Source organism: Aegilops tauschii, chromosome 3 (genome assembly GCF_002575655.3).
Source record: "Aegilops tauschii subsp. strangulata cultivar AL8/78 chromosome 3, Aet v6.0, whole genome shotgun sequence".
Taxonomy (NCBI): Eukaryota; Viridiplantae; Streptophyta; class Magnoliopsida; order Poales; family Poaceae; genus Aegilops; species Aegilops tauschii.
The window spans coordinates 546,933,973-546,952,177 of record NC_053037.3 but is presented as its reverse complement, the minus strand read 5'-3'; positions in this window follow the sequence as shown (position 1 = coordinate 546,952,177).

The window sequence follows — 18,205 nt, the reverse complement described above, 5'->3', positions numbered from 1 at the left end:
CAACTAACTCCTTCAAAGAAATGTAGAAAGCACCATACCTGATTATCTCAGGGCTGAATTTTTTTTAAAGAAATAAAAAGACAAGTTAGCTCGAAGGGTCACAGCAACAAAAAAATGTGTATGAAATTAAAATAAAACAGCGTGCAACTAAAAGCCCTATTCTATGCAACATGCTCTACTTTCTGTGCAACTAACTGGGTGGTCCTGTGCAAATGAAAAAGATATGTATGTAGGCTGTGGGGAGTTGGTTTACCTAGTAGCCACATTATTTGCTCCTGGGTGATGCCTGGCCCAATACATGAGGGCAGCATAAAGCTTCTTGACTGCCTCATTGGAGTTGAACGTCTTCTTCTTGTTGTAGTCAATGAATGGAGACCTTTGAGATGTTGCGGGCCTTATTACCCTCCTCTGTCTTCCTGCAACAGGTGATCCTGACGAACTGCTCATGCCAACTGTTGGTTCTGCGCATATCGGGGTGTGGCAACTGTGTGGTGATCCAACATCTGGCTCTTGAGCTATTGCCTTGCCAGCATCAGCAGCAGCACATCCTTCATTCATAGCTGCCGGGTCCAACTCACTCTCATCTATGACAACCACACCGACTTCCGCTGCTTCTGCTGCTGGAGCAGGTGCTGGAGCATCACCAACTATGCCGAGGTCAAAATATGGTGCATCGCAGAACCCGTCACCATGATAGCTGCAAGAGTTTGATCTGCGTATGGGTTCAAGGCCCAGGGCATCTCCTTGCGACACATACACAGGTGCATCATTCGCTGACTTGGTTCGCAATAGTGTTGTAGTTGGCGGCCTTGGAGGAATGCACCTGCTTACAATGTTGAAGACATCCTCTTGTGTTAATGAGTGCTGAAAGTCAGCTCTTGGTGATGCAGGCTTGCTTGGCTGTTGTGTGCTAGCTCTTGGGGACGGCACTTTGGCAGTTTGATCACCTCCTTTCGTGTTTGGCATTGAAGTATCTATATGAGTTGGCACCTTGGGGCTTGCAGTTGCAGTGGTGGTTTTGACTATGACCACACTGCTAACTGACACATCAGTTGGTGCACTTGTATCTGCAGTTGGCATCTTTCCAGTCTGAGTTGGCAGCAACCTAGCAGAACTTGGCACCCTTGCATCAATTGCTGTGGCACGTAGTTTTGTCTCGTCGCTGAACCCCACACCTTTTGTGCCCTATTCCCCCTTTGTGCTCTTGGCAAACTTGACAATCTTTTGTTGCTTAGCTGGTTTAGGTGGGACTGCTGAAACAGGAGTCTTCCCCTTGATCTGTTGAACTCCTGTGATCGTGGTTGGCTCTCTGCTCACTACAGTTGGCATATCAGTTTGAACCATAGCTTCCTGACCACATTTATTTCAGCATCTGCACTCACCATCTTCTCCTTGGTTTGAGGCAACTGCAGATTCTTCTTCATTGAGACTGCTTTGCGCTTCTGGACCATGTGAGGGTTTGCCACGGATGCTGCCTTGCTCTTGCTGGAGCTTATATCTGGAAGTTGCTTCAAATATTCCTTGTATTTTTTCTTTGAATGAACCCAGTCAAGACCCTTTCCTGCTTCCTCGGCAATTTCACACTGTAGAGCAATGCTGAATAATGGCTATCACTACATGCATGTTTGGCTGGTGGAGGCTCTAAGTTTAAGTTTTGCATAAAGCTAATTTTTCCCAACAAAAGGAATATATTTATTAACTACAAGGTTTGTTGAAAAATATTGAGAAGGTAACCCCAACTCAATCCCAAATTAACATTAACCCAACAAATTATTAATTAAAAAGAGTGATGAGATCAAATCAATAATTCAAGAACCAGATACTCAAGATGTCCATAACCGGGGACACGGCTAATCATGATTAGTTTGTACACTCTGCAGAGGTTTGTGCAATTTTCCCCACAAGACTCGATCTCCTCCGTTGTATTTCTCGCACTGCATGATGATTGTGAAACGGATGATCGAGACACAGTCTTTCCGAAGCATTAACTCTTTACTCTGGGTAGACAGTTACACCTACTTTCCCCTACATCTACTAGCCTACCACTGAAAGAGGTCACACAACATACTCAATTATGCCAGATCCCATAATGGCTTGTGGCTGCACACGGAAGTTTCTAGCATGAAAAATCTTGTGATCCCTTTGAGCCTGGGTGTCATTCCATAGGGTGATCACACGGGTACTCCGGGATCCCCTTGGGCAAGCACTGGGTTCTCCAGGTGCCCGGGCAAACCACAGGGTGCCCCAACCAATCCACCCAGATGTGTATTAAAGTAGCCACCTTAAGTTAAACCTTAGTAATAAACAACTCTCACATCTATCATGAATTCTCTCAAAACCAAACCACGTATGCGAGCATAGCATAGCCGTATAAGCATAACGTAGTAACACCCTGGGTTTGAATGCAAGACAATAGGTTCCTACCTCATCAACTACTTCCCAATACCCACATGTTATCAAATCCTAACCATGCAATGTTTGAGTGGTTGAAACTAATGCATAAAGGGTAATAAAGGGATATGATCAAAGTGTGAACTTGCCTTGTACTGTTGATGAAGATGATTCACACTCATAACTCCTGATAGTTCTACTCGTCACACTCCGGTCAATCTATCGTGAGCAAGCAATTGTAACGACACATAAGCAAACATGCAAATGAATCGAAGAAAAGATCTCGGAAAACTTTGAAAACAAGCAATTAACTATTGCAACAGAAAACAGTTTCTAACAGTACCAAAATTAGGTGGATTTGGTCTTATCAGAAAGTTTAGGTCAAGAGCTTCGATTTGCAAAAAGAATCAACTCAAACGGAGTTATAAAACTCGAGTTATGAACAAAAGAAGTTTGAATTCAAATCTGTTTGAAATACAATTTTAAACTTTCAAAAACATGTTAAAGTTGATTATCTGGATAGAGGGGATCATAACGAAGATTTTGGCGTTGGTTTCGTTGGATTTGGATAAATGAGTAAAAAGTTGCAAGGGTTTGAAGATTAGGGACTAATATATAAATAAAATATTCACAGATGGGCACCTGGCCGAAATTAAAAAGAAAAAGAAAAACTCTACCGAACGAACGTTCGCTATAGAGCCTAATCTAGCGAAAACCGTTCGCTACAAAACCTAAACTAGTGAGCGTTCGCTATAAAACTAAATCTAATAATAAACTGATCTAATAAAACTAAACCGAACTAAAAAAAGGGCGGATCTAGCGGTTTTACCGGTTCATAGAAAAAGACCGGCGGCGGCGGCGATGAACTCTGGCGACGGCGGGATGCGGCGCGGCGAGGCGGCGGCGAGCCGACTACGTGGCGCGGGAGGCGGCGCGGCGCGGCGCTAGGCGGCGGTGAACGGCGGCAGCAGCAATGGCGAAGTGCGGCGAGGCGAGCGACGGTTGCGCAGGCGACGGCGAGATGCGGCGATGGGAAGGAGAGAGAGCCGGGAGGGTCCAGCTCCTTATAAAGGGCGTGGGAGGCGAGGCCTGCGTTGGCCGAGGGGCCAACGGCGGCGGATCGGCGCCGGACTCCGGGAGGAGTCCCAGTCGCGCATGGGGAAGAAAGGCGGCGGCGGCTTGGGCCGGCTAGGCTTCGGCCCAGTTCGGCGGCCCGAATTAGTTTTTTTTGAAAACACAAACAAACAAAAATAATAAAACAAAAGAAATAAAAATATTATATAGGCATATAATATATCAGAATTTTCGGAAAATGATTTTCTACAACAAGAACATTTTCTTAGCGGCAAATAAAATCCACAAAAATTTAAATAAAGCAAAGAGTGCTACTGCAGCAATAAAACCTCATAAAAATCATTTTAAAAATACCAAAATGATTTCAAATTTATTTATCTCCAATTTTCTAATGTAGGGAATCATGTTACCCTATTTTCCATATATTTTATTTTTGGAGAAAAATAATTTGAATAAAACCCAAATAACTCCAAATTGAAAATAGTTTCCAAAAGGACTTTAAATTTGATTCTTTGAAACTTCCAACTCATATTTCATATGTCTTGAAGAAGTCAATTTATCTTCTCTCATGAAAATCATTGAGTTGCTTAAAGTTTCTGAATTTGAAATATTTCCAAATGGAATTCAAATATTTTCAAAAACCCTTTTTCATTTAATTAAATGGAAGAAGTCATATCATCTTCTTTCTAGGGTTTTGTATTTGAAAAGAGTTTGAATCCATGGAGATCAGAAAGCAAAGGTGAAAGTTTGGGAAAGTCATTTCATTCCCTCTCATTTAACTTTCAAAAAGTTTCAAACTTCACTCACTTTCAGTCAATCAATCACACAACAATCAAACAAACAATCAATCTATCTATTTAATATAACATTCCAAAATTTAGAATTTTTGGATGTTACATTTTGTATGGAGCTATCATGTGAGATGGCCACCTTACCAAGGCCAACCACCTTACCCTTTGAGTTATCACCAAAGATGACATACTTTCGAGGGTCGTCGTTTTCAGCTAGCTCACGAAACATATCCTTGTCTCCGGTCATGTGATCGGTACATCCACTATCAAGAACCCATTCCTTTTCTCCAGCCATGTAGCCGCGAAGATTAGCCATAAGAACAAAGTGTCTCATAGACTCAACGAGATCAAAGTCACTATCCTCATCCTCATCATAGTATCCATGTTCAACATCCTCTTGTGATGGATCAATTCCTAGAGAGAGTGATTCATTAGATAAATGATCATCACAATGTTCATCTTTATGAATTCTAATGGCTTAAGAGATGATATTGCTAATGATTCCAACATCTCCTTTGGCACACATGAGGTTAGTAAGCTCAAATAGACAATCACCAAACTTAGGGTCATTGGAATTCATCTTACTCAAGGCAATAGACTTATGAAGAATCACATCTAGATTTAGCAAGGAATAGTTTGGAAATCGTTCCTCAAGAAATCTCCATATAGTGTAGGCACAATCAAGAGTAGGCAAGCAACCAATCAAGTTTCTAGGCAAACCTCTAGTGATAAGATTGACAGTTCTAAGGTTGTGGATCATGTCAATAGACTCATCCAGGGTAGGATGCAAAGGATCAACAAGGGGTGCACAAGGGCTAGTAATGTAATTGTTCAAATGATATTCATTGAAAATCTCAAGCTTCTCACTTTTCCATTCATGAAAGAACTCTCCATCAAGTATAGGAACTCTACGTCTAAGACTCCCCAACGTAGACTCATCCATCTCCCTCCAATGGTGATTAAACCAAAGCAATGGAGACCAATGCTCTGATACCAATTGAAAGGATCGAGAGAGGTGTCTAGAGGGGGGTGATTAGACCCTCAACAAAGAAAAGTAGCAGTTTTTAATTTCTTCAAGTTAAGGTGGAGCTTTAGCTCAATTTTAAACACTCACAATACATTTCAAGCAAGCATGGCAAGAGTATATGAGCAGTGGAAAGTAAAGCATGCAATTTGTAAGAATGTAAAGGGATGGGATTGGAGTATGCAAACGCAATTGGAGAGACGAAGATTTTTTTCGTGGTTTCGATAGGTGGTGCTATCGTACATCCACATTAATGGAGACTTCAACCCACGAAGGGTAACGGTTGCGCGAGTCCACGAAGAAGCAACCTTGTCTATCCCACCATGGCTGTCTGATACGTCTCCAACGTATCTATAATTTTTGATTGTTCCATGCTATTATATTATCCATCTAGGATGTTTTATATGCATTTATATGCTATTTTATATGATTTTTTGGACTAACCTATTAACCTAGAGCCTAGTGCCACTTTCTGTTTTTTTCCTTGTTTTTGATTTTCGCGGAAAAGGAAAACCAAACAGAGTCCAATTGACCTGAAATTTCACGGAGATTATTTTTGGACTAGAAGAAGCCCACATAGCATCGGAGATGGGCCAGAAGAGTCCCGAGGCACCCACGAGGGTGGGGAGCGCGCCCCCTTACCTCATGGCCGCCTCGGGGACCCCCTGACATGTTCCCAACGCCAACACCTCTTATATATACCCAAACTTCCAGAACATAACCTAGATCGGGAGTTCCGCCGCCGCAAGCCACTGTAGCCACCAAAAATCAATCGGGGCCCTGTTCCGGCACCCTGCCGGAGGGGGGATCCATCACCAGTGGCCATCTTCATCATCCCGGCGCTCTCCATGACTAGGAGGGAGTAGTTCACCCTTGGGGTTGAGCGTATGTACCAGTAGCTATGTGTTTGATCTCTCTCTCTCTCTCTCGTGTTCTTGATTTGGCATGATCTTGATGTATCGCGAGCTTTGCTATTATAGTTGGATCTTATGGTGTTTCTCCCCCTCTACTCTCTTGTAATGGATTGAGTTTTCCCTTTGAAGTTATGTTATCGGATTGAGTCTTTAAGGATTTGAGAACACTTGATGTATGTCTTGCGTGGGATACTCGTGGTGACAATGGGGTATTCTATTGATTCACTTGATGTATGTTTTGGTGATCAACTTGCGGGTTCAGTGACCTTGTGAACTTATGCATAGGGGTTGGCACACGTTTTCGTCTTGACTCTCCGATAGAAACTTTGGGGCACTCTTTGAAGTTCTTTGTGTTGGTCGAATAGATGAATCTGAGATTGTGTGATGCGTATCGTATAATCATACCCACGGATACTTGAGGTGACATTGGAGTATCTAGGTGACATTAGGGTTTTGGTTGATTTGTGTCTTAAGGTGTTATTCTAGTACAAACTCTATGATAGATCGAACGGAAAGAATAGCTTCGTGTTATTTTACTACGGACTCTTGAATAGATCGATCAGAAAGAATAACTTTGAGGTGGTTTCGTACCCTACAATAATCTCTTCGTTTGTTCTCCGCTATTAGTGACTTTGGAGTGACTCTTTGTTGCATGTTGAAGGATAGTTATATGATCCAATTATGTTATTATTGTTGAGAGAACTTGCACTAGTGAAAGTATGAACCCTAGGCCTTGTTTCCTAGCATTGCAATACCGTTTACGCTCACTTTTATTACTTGTTACCTTGCTGTTTTTATATTTTCATATTACAAAAACCTATATCTACTATCCATATTGCACTTGTATCACCATCTCTTCACCGAACTAGTGCACCTATACAATTTACCATTGTATTGGGTGTGTTGGGGACACAAGAGACTCTTTGTTATTTGGTTGCAGGGTTGCTTGAGAGAGACCATCTTCATCCTACGCCTCCCACGGATTGATAAACCTTTGGTCATCCACTTGAGGAAATTTGCTACTGTCCTACAAACCTCTGCACTTGGAGGCCCAACAACGTCTACAAGAAGAAGGTTGTGTAGTAGACATCAAGCAGTTTCTGGCGCCGTTGCCGGGGAGGTGAGTGCTTGAAGGTATATCTTTAGATCTTGCAATCGAATCTTTTAGTTTCTTGTTTTATCACTAGTTTAGTCTATAAAAGAAAACTACAAAAAATGGAACTGAGGGTGCCTCATATGCTTCATGTTTTTAATATCTTTCATGAAAATAAGGATTCCGATAATTGTGCCAAAGTGTTAGAAGAAGAATGCATTAAAATGTTTGGCACTAAATCTGTGAATGATGAGCATGATTGCAATGTTGTTAGTATGAATTCTTTGAATATCCATACTACTAATGATGATTGTCGTAGTCATGATGAAAATGTCTCTTATAAGCATGTCAATTTTTGTGGAGTGCATAGAGTTTGCAGTACACACCAAATAGGGAAGATAGATTTTGCAAGAGGCATAAGTATTTAGAAACCAAATGGTTGCAAGAAAGGCTAGATGTTTGTGCTGAAAATTTAAATTTTATTAGCCATCCTTGTGAACTTTGCAATGAACGTGGTCATTTAAATATCCAATGAAAATTGTTTCATGATCGTATCGTGTCCAAAAATTGTGATGACTTGATTTCCCTTGCACATCATAATGAACTTAGTTTGCTTGTGGGTTATGAAGAAATGAAACGTATAACTAAGGATATGCCAAAAAAATTCCTTGATAAAGTTCTTGATTTTGATATAGAGGAAATTTATATGTATTGTGCGGTGAAGTGCATTGAAAATCCTTATATTGCCAATTACATAAAGACAAGAAAACAAATAGAAGATGAAGAGAATACTAATGAAAGGGAAGAGATTTCCCAATATCCTCCTGTTCTTTCTTATGATGAATCAGGTAACGAGGAGGAGCTTTCTATTCAACCAATCTCATTAATAAGGAGCTCCAAAAAGAGGATTAAACCCACACATGATGTGAAGAAGAAAAAGGAAAGACGAAGAAACAAAGGTAAAAAGGTATCCCTACCAAATGATGTTGCTCCTATTACTCATTGTGATGATGATAATTGCTATACTATTGGTGTTATCCATACTATTAATGATGAGAATGACATGTTTGAGATTTTTTTTCTGCAATTAATGTTTGTCCCAAGCTTGGGGATCCTATGCTTTATGAAGATGATATTTTTAACCTGCCAAGTTTTGATATGCAAATTTATTACGATGATAGCATGCCTCCTATTTATGATGATTATACTGATGAAAGTGGGTTTGAAAGAGTGTCAACTTTAGGAAGTAATGATCCCACTATTTTGGAGGGTGTTGAATCTTATTGTGACAATTATGAAAGTGGATTTGGAGAGGTCATGACTTTATTTAGTAATGATTCCACTATCTTGGAAGAGGTTTCAATTGATTATGATGAGAACAAAGTTGCTACTTATGATGGTTATTGTGATGACACTTATGCTCCAAAAAGTAGTGATGATTATATTTATAAAACTTGTCGTGATTATGATTACCCTTCTTCTGAACATTACTTTTTTATTATGGAAACAATTTATAGTATTCGAGTTTCTTATGATACTCCCACTATTCCGAATAAGAAGAATTTTGCTATGTGGAGAGTAGTAAATTTTCTATGCTTGTAGATCATGAAAAGAATGCTTTATGTGATGGTTATATTGTTGAATTCATTCATGATGCTACTGAAAATTATTATGAGGGAGGATCATATGCTTCTACATATTGCAATAATATCAAGTTTCCTCTCTATGTGTTGAAAATCTTGAAGATTTGCTTGTTTTACCTTCCTATGCTAGTTGTTTCATGTTCCCATAAGTTGTTTGCTCACAAAATCCATATGCATAGGAAGTGGGTTAGGCTTAAATGTGCTAGTCATTTTCTTCATGAAGCTCTCTTTATGTTTCAATTATTATCTTTTATGTGAGCATCATTGAAATCATCATGCCTAGCTAGGGGCGTTAAACGATAGCGCTTGTTGGGAGGCAACCCAATTTTATTTTTTTTCATTGCTTTTTGTTACTGTTTAGTAATTGATAATTCATCTAGCCTCTGTTTAGATGTGTTTTTATGTTTTAGTTAGTGTTTGTGCCAAGTAGAACATTTGGGAAGACTTGGGTGAACTCTTTATGATCTTGCTGTAAAAACAGAAACTTTAGCGCTCACGAGATTAGCTGCCATTTCTTACTGGAGAGTGATTTTAGGTTGATTCTTTTTGAAGATGATCAATAGATAAATTCCTCAAGTCCACCAATTTATTTCAGAATTTTTGGAGTTCCAGAAGTATACGTTTGATACAGATTACTACAGACTGTTCTGTTTTTGACAGATTCTGTTTTCATTGTGTTGTTTGCTTATTTTGATTAATCTATGAGTAGTATCGGAGGGTATCAACCATAGAGAAGTTAGAATACAGTAGATATTACACCAATATGAATTTATAATGAGTTCACAACAGTACCTAAGTTGTGGTTTTATTTTCTTATACTAACGGAGCTTACGAGTTTTCTGTTGAGTTTTGTGTTGTGAAGTTTTCAAGTTTTGGGTAAAGATTCGATGGACTATGGAATAAGGAGTGGTAAGAGCCTAATCTTGGGGATTCCCAAGGCACCCCAAGGTAATATTCAAGTACAACCAAGAGCCTAAGCTTGGGGATGCCCCGGATGGCATCCCCTCTTTCTTCTTCGTTCATCGGTAACTTCACTTGGAGCTATATTTTTATTCACCACATGATATGTGTTTTGCTTGGAGCGTCATTTTTTTTTTTGCTTTGTTTGAATAATATCCCAAGATCTAAAATTCTTAAATGTTAGAGAGTCTTCACATAGTTACATAATTATTCAACTACTCATTGATCTTCACTTATATCTTTCGGAGTAGTTTGTCTTTTGCTCTAGTGCTTCACTTATATCCTTTTAGAGCACGGCAGTGGTTTTATTTTGAAGAAATAGATGAACTCTCATGCTTCACTTATATTATTTTGAGAGTCCTAAACAGCATGGTAATTTGATTTGGTTATGAAACTAGTCCTAATATGATAGGCATTCAAGATGGGTATAATAAAAACTTTCATATATAGTGCATTGAATACTATGAGAAGTTTGATACTTGATAATTATTTTGAGATATGAATATGGTAATATTAGAGTCATGCTAGTTGAGTAGTTGTGAAATTGAGAAATACTTGGGTTGAGGTTTGCAAGTCCCGTAGCATGCACGTATGGTAACCGTTGTGTGACAAATTTGAAGCATGAGGTGTTTCTTGGATTGCCTTCCTTATGAGTGGCGGTCGGGGACGAGCGATGGTATTTTCCTACCAATATATCCCCCTAGGAGCATGCGCGTAGTGCTTGGTTTTGATGACTAGTAGATTTTTGCAATAAGTATGTGATTTCTTTATGACTAATGTTGAGTCCATGGATTATACGCACTCTCACCCTTCCATCATTGCTAGCCTCTTCGGTACCGTGCATTTCCCTTTCTCACCTCGAGAGTTGGTGCAAACTTCGCCGGTGCATCCAAACCCCGTGATACGATACGCTCTATCACACATAAGCCTCCTTATATCTTCCTAAAAACAGCCACCATACCTACCTATTATGGCATTTCCATAGCCATTCCGAGATATATTGCCATGCAACTTTCCATCGTTCCATTTGTTATGACACGCTTCATCATTGACATATTGCCTTGCATGATCATGTAGTTGACATCGTATATGTGGCAAAGCCACCATGCATAATTTCATACATGTCACCCTTGATTCATTGCCCATCCCGGTACACCGCCGGAGGCATTCATATAGAGTCATATTTTGTTCTAGTATTGAGTTTTAATCATTGAGTTGTAAATAAATAGAAGTGTGATGATCATCATTAATAGAGCATTGTCCCATGAAAAAAAGGGGAAAGGCCAAAAAAAGAAAGGACAAAAAAAGGCCCAAAAAATATAAATAAACAAAAGAAGGGACAATGCTACTATCCTTTTTTTCCACACTTGTGCTTCAAAGTACCACCATGATCTTTATGATAGAGAGTCTCTTATTTTGTCACTTTCATATACTAGTGGGGATTTTCATTATAGAACTTGGCTTGTATATTCCAACGATGGGCTTCCTCAAATGCCCTAGGTCTTCGTGAGCAAGCAAGTTGGATGCACCCCCACTTAGCTTCTTTTGTTGATCTTTCATACATTTATAGCTCTAGTGCATCCGTTGCATGGCAATCCCTACTCCTCGCATTGACATCAATTGATGGGCATCTCCATAGCCCGTTGATTAGCCGCGTCAATGTGATACTTTCTCCTTTTTTGTCTTCTCCACACAACCCCCATCATCATATTCTATTCCACCCATAGTGCTATGCCCATGGCTCACGCTCCTGTATTGCGTGAAAGTTGAAAAAGTTTGAGAATACTAAAGTATGAAACAATTGCTTGGCTTGTCATCGGGGTTGTGCATGATGAGAGCATTTTGTGTGATGAAAATGAAGCATGGCCAAACTATATGATTTTGTAGGGATGAGCTTTCTTTGGCTATGTTATTTTGAGAAGACATAATTGCTTACTTAGTATGCTTGAAGTATTATTATTTTTATGTCAATATTAAACTTTTGTCTTGAATCATATGGATCTGAATATTCTTGCCACAATAAAGAAGATTACATTGATAAATATGTGAGGTAGCATTCCACATCAAAAATTCTGTTTTTATCATTTACCTACTCGAGGACGAGCAGGAATTAAGCTTGGGGATGCTTGATACGTCTCCAACGTATCTATAATTTTTGATTGTTCCATGCTATTATATTATCCATCTAGGATGTTTTATATGCATTTATATGCTATTTTATATGATTTTTTGGACTAACCTATTAACCTAGAGCCTAGTGCCAGTTTCTGTTTTTTTCCTTGTTTTTGAGTATCGCAGAAAAGGAAAACCAAACGGAGTCCAATTGACCTGAAATTTCACGGAGATTATTTTTGGACCAGAAGAAGCCCATGGAGCATCGGAGATGGGCCAGAAGAGTCCCGAGGCACCCACGAGGGTGGGGGGCGCCCCCTTACCTCATGGCCGCCTCGGGGACCCCCCCTGACATGTTCCCGACGCCAACACCTCTTATATATACCCAAACTTCCAGAACATAACCTAGATCGGGAGTTCCGCTACCGCAAGCCTCTATAGCCACCAAAAACCAATCGGGACCCTGTTCCGGCACCCTGCCGGAGGGGGGGATCCATCACCAGTGGCCATCTTCATCATCCCGGCGCTCTCCATGACGAGGAGGGAGTAGTTCACCCTCGGGGCAGAGGGTATGTACCAGTAGCTATGTGTTTGATCTCTCTCTCTCTCTCGTGTTCTTGAGGTGGTACGATCTTGATGTATCGTGAGCTTTGCTATTATAGTTGGATCTTATGATGTTTCTCCCCCTCTACTCTCTTGTAATGGATTGAGTTTTCCCTTTGAAGTTATGTTATCGGATTGAGTCTTTAAGGATTTGAGAACACTTGATGTATGTCTTGCATGGGATACTCGTGGTGACAATGGGGTATTCTATTGATTCACTTGATGTATGTTTTGGTGATCAACTTGCGGGTACAGTGACCTTGTGAACTTATGCATAGGGGTTGGCACACGTTTTCATCTTGACTCTCCGATAGAAACTTTGGGGCACTCTTTGAAGTTCTTTGTGTTGGTTGAATAGATGAATCTGAGATTGTGTGATGCATATCGTATAATCATACCCACGGATACTTGAGGTGACATTGGAGTATCTAGGTGACATTAGGGTTTTGGTTGATTTGTGTCTTAAGGTGTTATTCTAGTACGAACTCTATGATAGGTTGAACGGAAAGAATAGCTTCGTGTTATTTTACTACGGACTCTTGAATAGATCGATCAGAAAGAATAACTTTGAGGTGGTTTCGTACCCTACAATAATCTCTTCGTTTGTTCTCCGCTATTAGTGACTTTGGAGTGACTCTTTGTTGCATGTTGAAGGATAGTTATATGATCCAATTATGTTATTATTGTTGAGAGAACTTGCACTAGTGAAAGTATGAACCCTAGGCCTTGTTTCCTAGCGTTGCAATACCGTTTACGCTCACTTTTATTAATTGTTACCTTGCTGTTTTTATATTTTCATATTACAAAAACCTATATCTACTATCCATATTGCACTTGTATCACCATCTCTTCGCCGAACTAGTGCACCTATACAATTTACCATTGTATTGGGTGTGTTGGGGACATAAGAGACTCTTTGTTATTTGGTTGCATGGTTGCTTGAGAGAGACCATCTTCATCCTACGCCTCCCACGGATTGATAAACCTTTGGTCATCCACTTGAGGGAAATTTGCTACTGTCCTACAAACCTCTGCACTTGGAGGCCCAACAACGTCTACAAGAAGAATGTTGTGTAGTAGACATCACCGTTGCCCACGAATGACTTGCCTCACTAGGGTAGATCTTCACGAAGTAGGCGATCTCCTTGCCCTTACACACTCCTTGGTTCAACTCCACAATCTTGACGGAGGATCCCAAGTGACACCTAACCAATCTAGGAGACACCACTCTCCAAAAGGTAATAGATGGTGTGTTGATGATGAACTCCTTTCTCTTGTGCTTCAAATGATAGTCTCCCCAACACTCAACTCTCTCTCACAGATTTGGATTTGGTGGAAATATGATTTGAGTGGAAAGCAACTTGGGGAAGGCTAGAGATCAGGATTCTTGTGGTTGGATTGGAATATCTCGATCTCAACACATGAGTAGGTGGTTCTCTCTCAGAAAATGAATGCTGGAAGTGTGTAGGCATGTTCTGATGGCTCTCTTCACGAATGAAGAGCAGGTGAAGGGGTATATATAGCCTCCACACAAAATCTAACTGTTACACACAATTCACCAAACTCGGTGGGACCGAATCATGAAACTCAGTCAGACCGATTTAGTTCAAAATGTGAACGTTAGGATTTTCGATGGGACCGATATGATCAACTCAGTGGGACCAATGTGCTAGGGTTAGGGTAAAACCTCAACTCGGTTTGACCGACTACACAAACTCGGTGAGACCGATTTTGGTAATAAGCAAAATAGAGAGGTTGTCAGGCAAACTCGGTGGGGCCGATTGCATATCTTGGTGAGACCGAAATAATTGCAACAGGCAACAGAGAGTTTGCAAGCCCATCCCGGTGAGACCGAGATCCCAACGGTGAGACCAAACTAATTAGGGTTTCTAGCAGTGGCTATGTCAAATGAACTCGGTGGCGCCGGATAGATCAAATCGGTGGGGCGGAGTTTGACTTTAGGTTTGGGATATATGTGGAAATGAGAAAGTGGTTGAGGGCTTTGGAGCATATCACTAAGGACTTTGAGCAAGCAAGCCATTAAGCAACACCTCATCCCCTTTTAATAGTATTGGCTTTCCTATGGACTCAATGTGATCTTGGATCACTAAAATGAAAATGAAGAGTCTTGAGCTTCTGAGCTTTTTCCAATCTTCTGTCCTTAGCATCTTGAAGGGGTTCCATATCCTCTTGTCCACGCCACTCCACTGTTGAACTTATCTGAAATATACTAGATAAAAGTATTAGTCCAACGAGAGATATGTTGACATTAATTGCCAAAATCACCCAGGGAGCGCTTGTGCTTTCAGCCGAAATTAGGTTCCACATCATAGAGAGCTTGAAGGGGGAGCTGTCTAGAGAAGTACGATGCGACGAGTTATGCCATAATTTTGCAAGTGGACACCAAACTCGCCATATATTGGGGCAATCATGGATGTTATAGCGTGGTTACATCTTGAGATACTAGTTCACATGCCTTGTCTGACCGTTCTTCTAAGTAGGACGTGTAGTGCTTTATTAAAGTAGTGTGTAAACGCATTGTCGGAAAACTTATCACGACCAAAGATGATGTAGTGTACTGACTTCATGCACAATCTAGTTCATCAAGCCTGAACCAATGAAGAGAAGTGGAAAGTATATTTGAACACTCCTCGCATCAAGGCTCCGAGAGGTTTTATATATTTGAGCTCTAATTTCATCACAATTGTAGTGTAGACATTTGAGAAGTCGAATGTGTGTCATTTACACTTGGACCATACACTTTTTGGATCGTTGTACCACTTCCAATAATTTAGTGTGCGGTACACTATTTAGCTAATTACATTAGTTGCAATATTATCTTAGATCATTTCACTTACTACTAAACAACATAGAAAACAAAGATTTATCACCTCTACCTTTAACCACCACCCAAGAAAAAATTGAATGCATGTGATTCGCACTTGAACCATACACTTATTGGATCATCAAATCATTTTCCTATAATTAATTGTGTTTACATTTTGTAGCTAATTATTATTGCTTGTAATCAAGTTCAAATCATTCCAGTTAGTACTTAATAACATGGACAACAAGAGTTCTTAATCTTATGATTTACTCACAATTAATCTGCCCAAATTGCTCTATCATCCTCTGGCTTACTCTTTGGCCTTTTGGTTCTCACATCATTTAATGTTGAGAATTAATTTAGACCCCCTCAAGGGTGCATGAGTAAACAGACCGACACCGTGTTTGGGTGTTTTTCAAACAAGATTCTTTCAAGCCGCCTAGCGAGGCCCGACATCCACCGACGACAGTCAACCGACATTCCCCTGCTTCTTGTATACGTTAATCTGGCAACCATCCTTCTCACGTACTCTAATCTGGTAAGTTAAGCACAAGGAAATAATATCAAATAAAGAAGGCGTTCAAGTGTCCGCACCCTAAGCATTTCTGAAAGTATATCACAGAAGACCGCGTAAAACAAGAGAAAGCTGTCAACTTCGGTAGTGTGGGAGAATTGATTCCATTGTTATATAGCGCATTTATGCTTCAAACCCCTGAATGATGAGCGAGTGAGCAGAGCACTACTACGTCGTAGATAAATTTCTAGTTTGATAGATGCAGTAAAGTGCGAACATCCTCTCGTGGTTCAACAACACATGTAGCATGGGATCATTGAGGCCCATCACATCCTCTATCTGTTGATGTTGTGGCGGTGGCACGTTGGCATTGCCAATGCCGTTGTCGCCAACCCGATTCATCTGCATCGCCTACCCCTCGCTCACCTTCGCAGCCAGCCGCAATCAAAACATGGAGATGGTTGATGATGCGAAGGTTTCTAGAAAAGTAAGGATGTGCAATTGTAGTGTCTGGTGCATGATGAGATCGAATCTACGTTGACTTGGCTTGGGAATAGGAGAATTTAGGGCGAGAAGAGATGCTTATGGGGATGAGAACGATGAGGCGATATGTTCAGAAACGTATTCATTCATAATAACTTCCAATTCTATTACAAACACATAAATGAATCGGCAAGTGGGCCCACCCACGCCAGACATGCGCGCCGTGGAGCCTGCTCATACCCAACAAAACTCCCACCTTTTGTTTTACTATGACTCCAGTGATCTCCATGGCGTCATTTGTGGCAGGGGGGCTTGACACTGATCGCCCCTTCAGACGACCCCCCCTCCTCTCCACACACACAGAGTGAAAATTGCAGGTTCTAGATAGCGCACGCTAGAGGACGTCCTAATCTTCTTACGTCACAACATTAGCGGGTAGGGGGTGACCATTGGACCTTGAACAACATCACCGCCTTGTTGCCTTTCGTCACTATGTGGTGATAGGCGGGCCTACTCATACAAACATACCCCTTACCATTGATTCAACTCATATTCCACAAAACTTCCCCATTTTGTTTATTTTTACAATGGGTGACCTCATCTTCGTTGGTTTTGGCAAGGTATATGTGACGTGGATCTACCCTTGAGGCCAAGCCTCTCCAAAAATTGCAGTTGTCGAAAAGTGACGCTTGAGGACATTGTAATCTTCCTATGTCACGACATGAGGTCAACCACTATCTCTTGTCTTACATCATCGCCATGATACCTTTCTTCACCATGCATCACTCCAAGATAGTGGTGGTGGTATGTGAGCCAATTAACAATCCCCCATTGTTGACTCTTGTTCGTGCATCTTCATGTGGGTCTTCGTCATCATACATGTTTGTCTGCTAAATGTGATGAGCATGCACCAATGCAAATATTGGAATTCCTTTCGATCTGTAAGGATCGATACGGCCGACATGGCCTTATTTGGAATGGCACCAAAATTAAGTTCCACGTCATAGAGAGCTTGAAGGGGTGGCAATGTAGAGAAGTGTGGTCCGACGAGTTGTGCCATAATTTCATGAGTGGAAACCAAAGTTACCATATCTTGGGGCAATCATGGATGGCATAACGTGGTTCCGTCTCGAGACACTAGTTCACGCGCCTTGTCTGATCGTTCGTCTAAGGATGACATGTACTGCTTTATTGAAGTTGTTTGTCCGTGACATGTAATTGTGCATGCCAAAACCCGTTGTCGAAAACCTTGTCGTGACCAAAGATAATGGAGTAGGGTATTGAGTTCATGCAACATATACTATTGTTCTATTTTACTTGTCATTATACGAGAGTTCAACGGCTAGGAATCAAGGTAACACTTTTGTCTAATATATTTTTTGTTGAATATATCATATTTTAGTGTTGGGAACCTGGATTTTCCAAAAAAAGGACGATTAATAGTCGACTGATAAAATCGATTAAATGGCCGATTTCTGATTAATCTCTAATCCCCTGCTGACCGAGACGCTAACGATAAGCGATATCCTTACATTGGTTCATCCAAAGTCCGAACAGATGAAGAAAGGTGATAAATATATTTCAACACTCCTTCTCACATCAAGGCCAAGCCTTAGATATCAGAGCTCTAATTTCATCAAAATTATAGTGTAGATATTTGAGAACTTGAATGTGTGTCATTTAAACTCGGACCATACATTTTTTGGTCACCGTATCATTTCCATGTAAATAAGTGTGTTTTACACTATTTAGCTAATTATATTTTTACAATCTTAT